The sequence below is a fragment of the Zonotrichia albicollis genome, chromosome 16 (assembly GCF_047830755.1).
Source record: "Zonotrichia albicollis isolate bZonAlb1 chromosome 16, bZonAlb1.hap1, whole genome shotgun sequence".
NCBI lineage: Eukaryota > Metazoa > Chordata > Aves > Passeriformes > Passerellidae > Zonotrichia > Zonotrichia albicollis.
In genome coordinates this window covers 5299300-5306332 of record NC_133834.1, presented here as the reverse complement: position 1 = coordinate 5306332, position 7033 = coordinate 5299300, and the positions used below count along the sequence as shown (strand labels likewise).

Genomic DNA, 7033 nt, shown 5'->3' with positions numbered 1-7033 from the left:
AAGTTCAATGATGAGGAGAAGTGAGCTCAGGGAAAGGAGATTGTGGAGGGGCTCGAACAAAGAGAAGGAGTCCAGAAATGAAACAGGCCTTGGTGAATGATTATCCAGCTCTCCTGGGGGATGTGTTAATAGAGAAGATATTTTTGAAGGGCCAGAATGCCAGAGTGAAAAAATCTTGGAGGGCTTGGAAAGAGGAAATAGACAGCTACAGCTGCCCTGAACCCAGATGTGTCCTTTCAGCAGGTACAGGGAGAGCTCTTCTGTGAATTACCCCCAGGTCACTCAAACTCCAGGGCTAAGCAAACTCCATCTCTGCCTTGTCTGGAGGCTCCAGTGAAGCCCATCAGCTCACTCATTTGCCTTGTTAAGTGCCATCTGTGCGTGATCAGCCGCGTGTCACATCCAGTTATTCCTCCCAGCTCCATCACCGCGCTCCGCAGAGGTGAGGCTCCATCTGAATATTCACGAGCGAGATGAAGTCCATCTGCCCACACTACCAATATGTGGCTAGTCAAGGTGTCTGCTGTAGTATCCCATGTTCATGTAGTTATTTTTTATCTTCTGAAATTTTTAGAATTACCCCCAAGCAATCTGATCCACCTTGTTATGGTGTCCTGAAGGTAAACAGGTAAACAGGATCAAAATAAATAGGATTGTTCTAGGGTAAATATCAAAAGTATCAAAAACTCTATCTTGTCAGAGCATCTCAGTGCAGAGACACATCAGGATTTTCCTCCTGTCCTTTCAGCTCTTAGAATATCCCAAAACGACACAAAATGTACCTCTTGCAAGATCCCATCTAGCCAGAAAGAGAACACACTGGTTGTGTGGTGGAAATAATTTATCACTGAGCATCTCTCTGATCCTGCTCTAGTTTTGGAATTGCACCTGGATGGAGAAATAAATGTAATGAAGACATGATGCATCTAAAAGTTGACAGATATTTCCAAAACTTGTTAAAAAGAGTATGGCTGGTGGCCTGTTGAGACTACAAGCAGGATATCACTACCATGGGGCTGAACCTGCATAAGACAGGAGCAACCATGTGGCCTTCAAATTCTCCAAAATCTGTCTCTGAAAATGGAAGGGGCAAGCATATTTTAAAAGGGAAAAAATTAGCAAAATAATTAAAAAATAAGACATGTATTTCTGACTTTACTCAATGTTTTCAACATTTTTTCCAGGAAAGAATTATTTTTCAAAATTTTCCCGAAAGCCTAGATTGTTTCTGAATGCCTTCCAACAACATTCTTTTGATTATTTCTTAGAAAATACCTGTTTTCAGAGGTTTAGGAAGCAGGAGCTTCAATAGCAGGACCAGTGCTGAGCAGGGAAGAAGTGGGGAGCACAACGTGAAACCCTCTGGGCCCTACCTGGAGGAAACGCCTCTGCTTCACTTTCTCACAGGAGCTTCGGGTTTAACATAAATCTCCTTTGTAGCAGAGGCCTGAGCAAATGCCAGATGTAGGATTTAATCTGTGTATGGCCTCAACCCTGTGACCCTTGCTAAGATGTTGACCTGGAGACCAGCATTGCTCCTAAATATCTAAAAGGATGAAACCATGGTGTGCTGAACTGGCATAAACCCTATTGCACACACATTTCTGCTTATTCTCCACTGCAAAGCAATTCTCCCAGGGCTCTGGCTTGCAGCTTGCTGCTGCCTCCTTCCACCACGTGTGTTTTTGCACGGGGCAGGAGCTGCTGGGTGCCTGGGCTGGAGCCTCCTCCCTGGCACCTCTGTTCCAGCACCGTGCCAGATGACGGCGTGTTGATGAGCTCTGGCATTGCAGCCTGCGTGGCCACAGGCAAGCAGGAGAGGGGCAGGGAATGATGGCTTGGACACGTCCTGAAAGCCACTGCCTGCCTGGGCAGGGCAGACCCACTGGCTCCACACTTTTCCGTGCTGTTGGCAATGCCAAAGCCAAGGGGTCTGATGGCTGCACTCCCCTGTGCGTGCTGTCAGTCTTTCTGTCCGCCCAGATCTGTCTGCCTTTGTGCACCTTCCCTTGCAAGCAGCAATTTCTGACAGCTAATATTTCACAGAAACTGGAGCCAGCTCTCTCCCTCCCTCCTTTTTTCCCTCTCTCTCTCTTCTGTTTATGAAGCTGAGGGTAAGTGTTTAATTAGTTGCCTAATTGCCTGGGTAATTGGTAGACATACTCAGCTCTCCAAGTAATCAGTCTGAACAGGCCTTGAAAATATCTGGCCCAATATTCATTAGTGCAGTTAAATCGTTAAACAGTTACTGTGTTTGGTTCCTGACAAAGCCCCGCCAAGGGCTCTGCTGGCTCTGGGGCTGCTCTCCCAGCCTGGGGGACACTGGGGACACCCCACTTCCAGGGAAAGCTGCTCCAGCCACCCTGCTGACAGAAGGGAAACCCCAAAAAGCACAAAGGAAGAAAGTGGGAGATCTGTCCCCTGTGCAGGGGACATTGGCAATGGGAGAGGTGCCTCCTTTCCTCTGCTTGACCTCTTGCTCCAGCCTCTCTCCCTTTCCCGTGCTTTGGCTCCAGCTGCCCCTCTCCCTCCTTTGGCCACAGCAAGTTTGGAAGCCAATTTTGCCATTAGCCTGAGCATCAATGTGAATATTGTCTCAGCAGCTGCCCTGACCAGAGGAACTCATTAAAAGGCCCTGACCAATTGTGCTCTGGCTCAGTACAAAGTCACCATTCTGCCAAGTGCTGCCAACACGTCGGTCTGTCCATCCTGCCTCTCTCCTTGTGGGTGGGGTTGGCACTGGTAAGGAGCTGAAGCCTCAAAGTTGGTCTCCAAAGGGCTCCCCTTCCCCAGAGCTGAGCTTCAGTCAGGGTCTAGCAGCACCTTCAGATTATGAGAAATTCCAAATGCAAATTCCTGCATGACCATCCAAGAGGCCACAGTGTAAGGAGGAAGGCATCAACATGTTTGGGTCTGGAGGGAAAAGATTTGAGACTCAAGCAAGTCTCAACCAGGAAGAAGGAGCTTCCCTCCACCAGCTTAGTCCCTGTTGGTTGATTGGGCTGCACAGAGTCCACAGCAGATGGGATTAAAAGTAAGCAAGATGCAGTTGTAGCTGGACAGGACAGCCAGCAAGGGGGCTGCTCAGAGCCTCCCAAAGGCTCCAGAACACACGGAACAGTGAGCCCCAAGCACTGCCCCAGCTCAGCTGGTGGTGAGCAGGGATATATGACCTGAAGTTATTTCTAGCAATGATTCAAGGCGAATGCATGTGTTACAGATTGGACCCTCGTTAAAAGGTTACTTGGCTGCAGATCCTTGTGCAATTAAGTGCAGAGGGGACGGGAGCCAGCCCTGCTTTCCCAGCCCAACCTCTCCAGCCAACACCCCCCTCCTTCCCTTGGTGCTGCCAGAAGTCTGTGTCCAGCAGCTCCACGTGCTTCATTTTCCTCTGAGCTGGCTCATCCCCCTTTCCAGGGCTTCTTTGGGTTCACCTGTGTCAGATCTGAGCTGGTGAGCTTATTGTTCCCTACCAACTCCTGACACCCCCCAAAACCCCCGTGCAGGACAACTCAGAGAGGGGACTGAGGTCCTGGGCAGGGTCAGAGGGGGAAATGACAACATCCAGGCACGTAAATTCCTAAACAGATCTCTCACCTTGGCTTTTGCCAGGTGAACTGTTGGGTTCCTGGCAGACAGGACACTGACCTGAAAACAAGGACAGGCCATGCTCTGCCAGGCCCCAGGGCAGTGGGCTGGCCCCGTGCCAGCAGTGCCAAGCACCAACCTCCCTGCACAGAAGGCAGGGCGGGATTTGGGGCAGGGCAAGAGTGAAATAGGAGGAAGGCACAGAAAAGGTCCAGAAAGGGAAATGGGAAATAAGAAGGTAAAGAAGGGAGAATTTGGGTGTGAGCTTTGACTCGGTGTGAAGAGGAAATTGGAGGTGGTGAGTTAAAAGGGAAAGGATGCTAAGGAGATCAGAGAGGCTGTTTTGTTCTTTGTGCAGGAGATATTGATAACTGGAGGAGAAAACTTGAGATGGTAATGTAAGGGTTTAGGGGAAGGCAAAACACCCTGCTGTGCAGTAAATCCAGGAGATGTGCATGTACAGTGGGTAGCATGAATATTACCTGACCCCAAAGCCCCAGGAGAGCTTGCAGGGAGCACTTTGGTGTGCCTGTACCTGTTGGAGCAACCAGCCCCCCAGGCAGGAGCCTTGTTCTTCATCTGCATCAGGGACATCTTCCTCCTGCGCCCTTCCTCCTTTGTTTGTGCATCTTCTGGGGTTTTCAGGAGAACATCCCATCCCTTTTGGGGAGGATGGAAGACAGTTTCTAGAGCCTCCCTCTGCTAGGATGGGGATGAGCGCCTGCCCAAGGGAAGGGTTTTGGGCACTGGGGAGCACCAGGCAGGCCCCAATGAGTCTCCTGGGGAAGAGGAAGAGCATGCAGGGGGAGGAATGTCAGAGGCAACTAAGGAATAGGTCTCCATCCATTACTCTGCTGGGCGGTCCTTTGCAGTCACTGGCTGGCTTTGTTCTCACCAACATCTGTAAGAGATTATGGATGCCTTCCTCGGGAGGACATGGATGGGATCTATAAATACCAGAGCCAGGGGTTGCTGCTGTCAGAGCAGAGCTCTGCCTGGGTGGCCTGGAGGCCAGCCCCACAATGGGCCGGGAATGCAGGCTGTGTCCCTAACCCAGGGAATGCAGGCTGTGTCCCTAACCCAGGGAATTCAGGCTGTGTCACCTGGGAATGCAGGCTGTGTCCTTAGCCAGACACCCCAAGGAATGCAGGCTGTGTCACCAGGGAATGCAGGCTGTATCCCTGGCCAGGCACCCCAGGATGTCAGGAAGGACCAGCACAAGGTGGTGACACCACTGGCAGGGCATTCCCTGGGATGTGCTGGTGCAAATCCAGGGACAGCTGGGAATGCAGACAGGCAGTGGGAGCACAGGACTGGGGAGTCCTAAGCAGCAGTTCCAGGGCAGATACCTGCTCCTAACTCACCTTGAGAAATTCATATAATTTTTCACCTAAAACTAAACTGATCCTTGCAAAAGTTTATAATAACTAAACTGACCCTTGCAAAGGTTTATAATAATCTCAAATCCTGAATAAACTAAGCTTTATTCAAGATTTAATTTTTTTTTAATTTGGCAAGGACCTCCGTAGCCATCTCCTGTAAAGCTGAGATAATACCTGCCCAGATGCCGCGGCATGGGCACTGTTTAAGGAACACAGAGCAGAGCTGTTAATGCTCCATCCTCCCAACTTCCCTGTGTCCACACCACTCCCCCGAGACCACCCTCTAATTCCTGACTCCACCCCGGGCTCCTGCTCTGGGTGTCAGGGGACTTGGTTTGGTTTGTGCAGCTCTAACACTGTCCAGCAGGAGCTGAGCTCTCCTGTGACTCATTGCTTGAGCATGTCTTTGTTCACTCAGCGTTTCCCTCTAAAAACAGATCCTGATTTTATAAGCTGTTAGAAGCCTGAAGATCCAGCACTACGCTAACATGTTGTTAGGCACAATTATCCCCTTTCTGACAAAGGATTCCTGATTAGGGCTGTTGCATATTCATCGGTAGACTTGCCAAGCCTTGCTTTGTTTTTCAAGGTCGAGGATTGCATTTCTTTGGATTCAATTCCCACCCTAGACGTAGATTACAAGGCAGGCGAGGAGGAGGCAGCTGAGGTTGCTGGAAGCTTTAATCCTCCTGGTATTGCTCAAAACACTCACCAGTCGTGTGCCAGGCTTGCCATGTGAACCAGCTGCCCTTCCTGCTTGGTTAGGTGAGCTCAGCCTCAAAACTGAGCCTGGCTGCAGCTGTGACATGCTGAAATAAGAGTGGGAAACCCCTCGGATTCCCAGGTGTAAAGGGTGAGTGCTGGGCAGGGATTTCAGCCCAAAACACGCTCCCAGCACTGAAGGCTTCATGAGGTCCAGTTCAACATCCTCCTTGAAGGACCAGTCCCATTGGCTGCCATGGGAGAGGGGACAAAAGGGGGACTTAGGCAGGATGGAATATTTCACAGAGGAACTTCAGCTGGTCTCCCCTGATGATTCCAGCATTGGAAAAAAAAAAAAAAAAAAAAAAAAAGGAGAAAAAAAAAAAAGGAAGAAAAGGAAAAAATAATTACTTCTCAGCCTCTAACCTTTCCAGCAAGTGACTTTGTAATAAATAATCCACATGTCTCTCCAGTGCAATCCATCAGCAGGAGTGCCTAATTACTTTAGACTCACTTTGAAAACCCTTCCAGTGACACTTTCAGATAAATAAAAAATTAACGTGGAACTAAAGCAGTAACCCAGAGAAAGTTTCTCCACTTCTCTCAGTCCTCCCCAAGTCTGGGCTGATGCCTGGAAGGCTCCATGCCCAGGGATGTTTTCCCCTGTCATGCTGAGAGGTGAGTGTGGGTTGCAGCTCATGGGTAATCATGAGTGTCCATGGGGACACCCTACTCCAGACATGCAGGTGCTTGGAGAAATACCTGGAGACAGAGCAGTGCAGCTTCTGCCTATGAAGAATGTTTTTCCTTAATCCTTCCCTCTGGAAGTTTCTACTCTTTGTTTTTAAGAGCGCATTTTGGAAGAAGGCAGCTCCAATTTCCTTCTTGGAGCTGTTCATTGATCCCCAGTCATGCTGTCTGCTGGGTCTCCCTTTTCTCTCTCAGTCCCAAGATTACAGCTGTGACGAAAGGCACCTCTAGGCTTGCCTTAAGTGTGTATCTTCTGGGATTTCACAATTTTCACACCCACCCCACCAAGGCTGAGACACATCTGCTGGGTGATTTCTGCACTGATTCTGCACCTCATGTCTTTGTAAATGAAGGTTGGAGCCTTCTAAGAAGACCTTGTCCAATATCTTCTTCCTCATCTTCACACCCCACTTCTGCATTCCCTTCTTTCTCTTCTTTCATCTCTGCTTAGAGCCTTGGGCAATACCCAACAAGCGTTCAGAAACTAAAAAAACAAGCAAACCCAAAGAAACAAAATTAAATATCTGAGAAAAGCAGGCCCAGAACCAATAAGTTCTGATTTCACTGTAGGTTACTGCAGCCGAGGCAGTCATCTGTCAGGGGAGGAAGAT

General features: G+C 49.3%; 1 long non-coding RNA gene across 6 annotated transcripts in view; it reads right to left on the bottom strand.

The window, feature by feature from the left end:
• The window catches only part of LOC106629404 (uncharacterized), a 71583-nt gene that overhangs the window by 11045 nt on the left and 53505 nt on the right, over nt 1–7033 (bottom strand). The window contains exon 9 of one of the 6 annotated variants that reach the window (XR_012582861.1): nt 6700–6906. The exons of the other annotated variants lie outside the window; for them this stretch is intronic. This is a non-coding gene — a long non-coding RNA (uncharacterized LOC106629404). Of the gene's footprint in view, nt 1–6699; nt 6907–7033 lie in introns of those variants that run through there. 6 annotated transcript variants of the gene reach the window in all.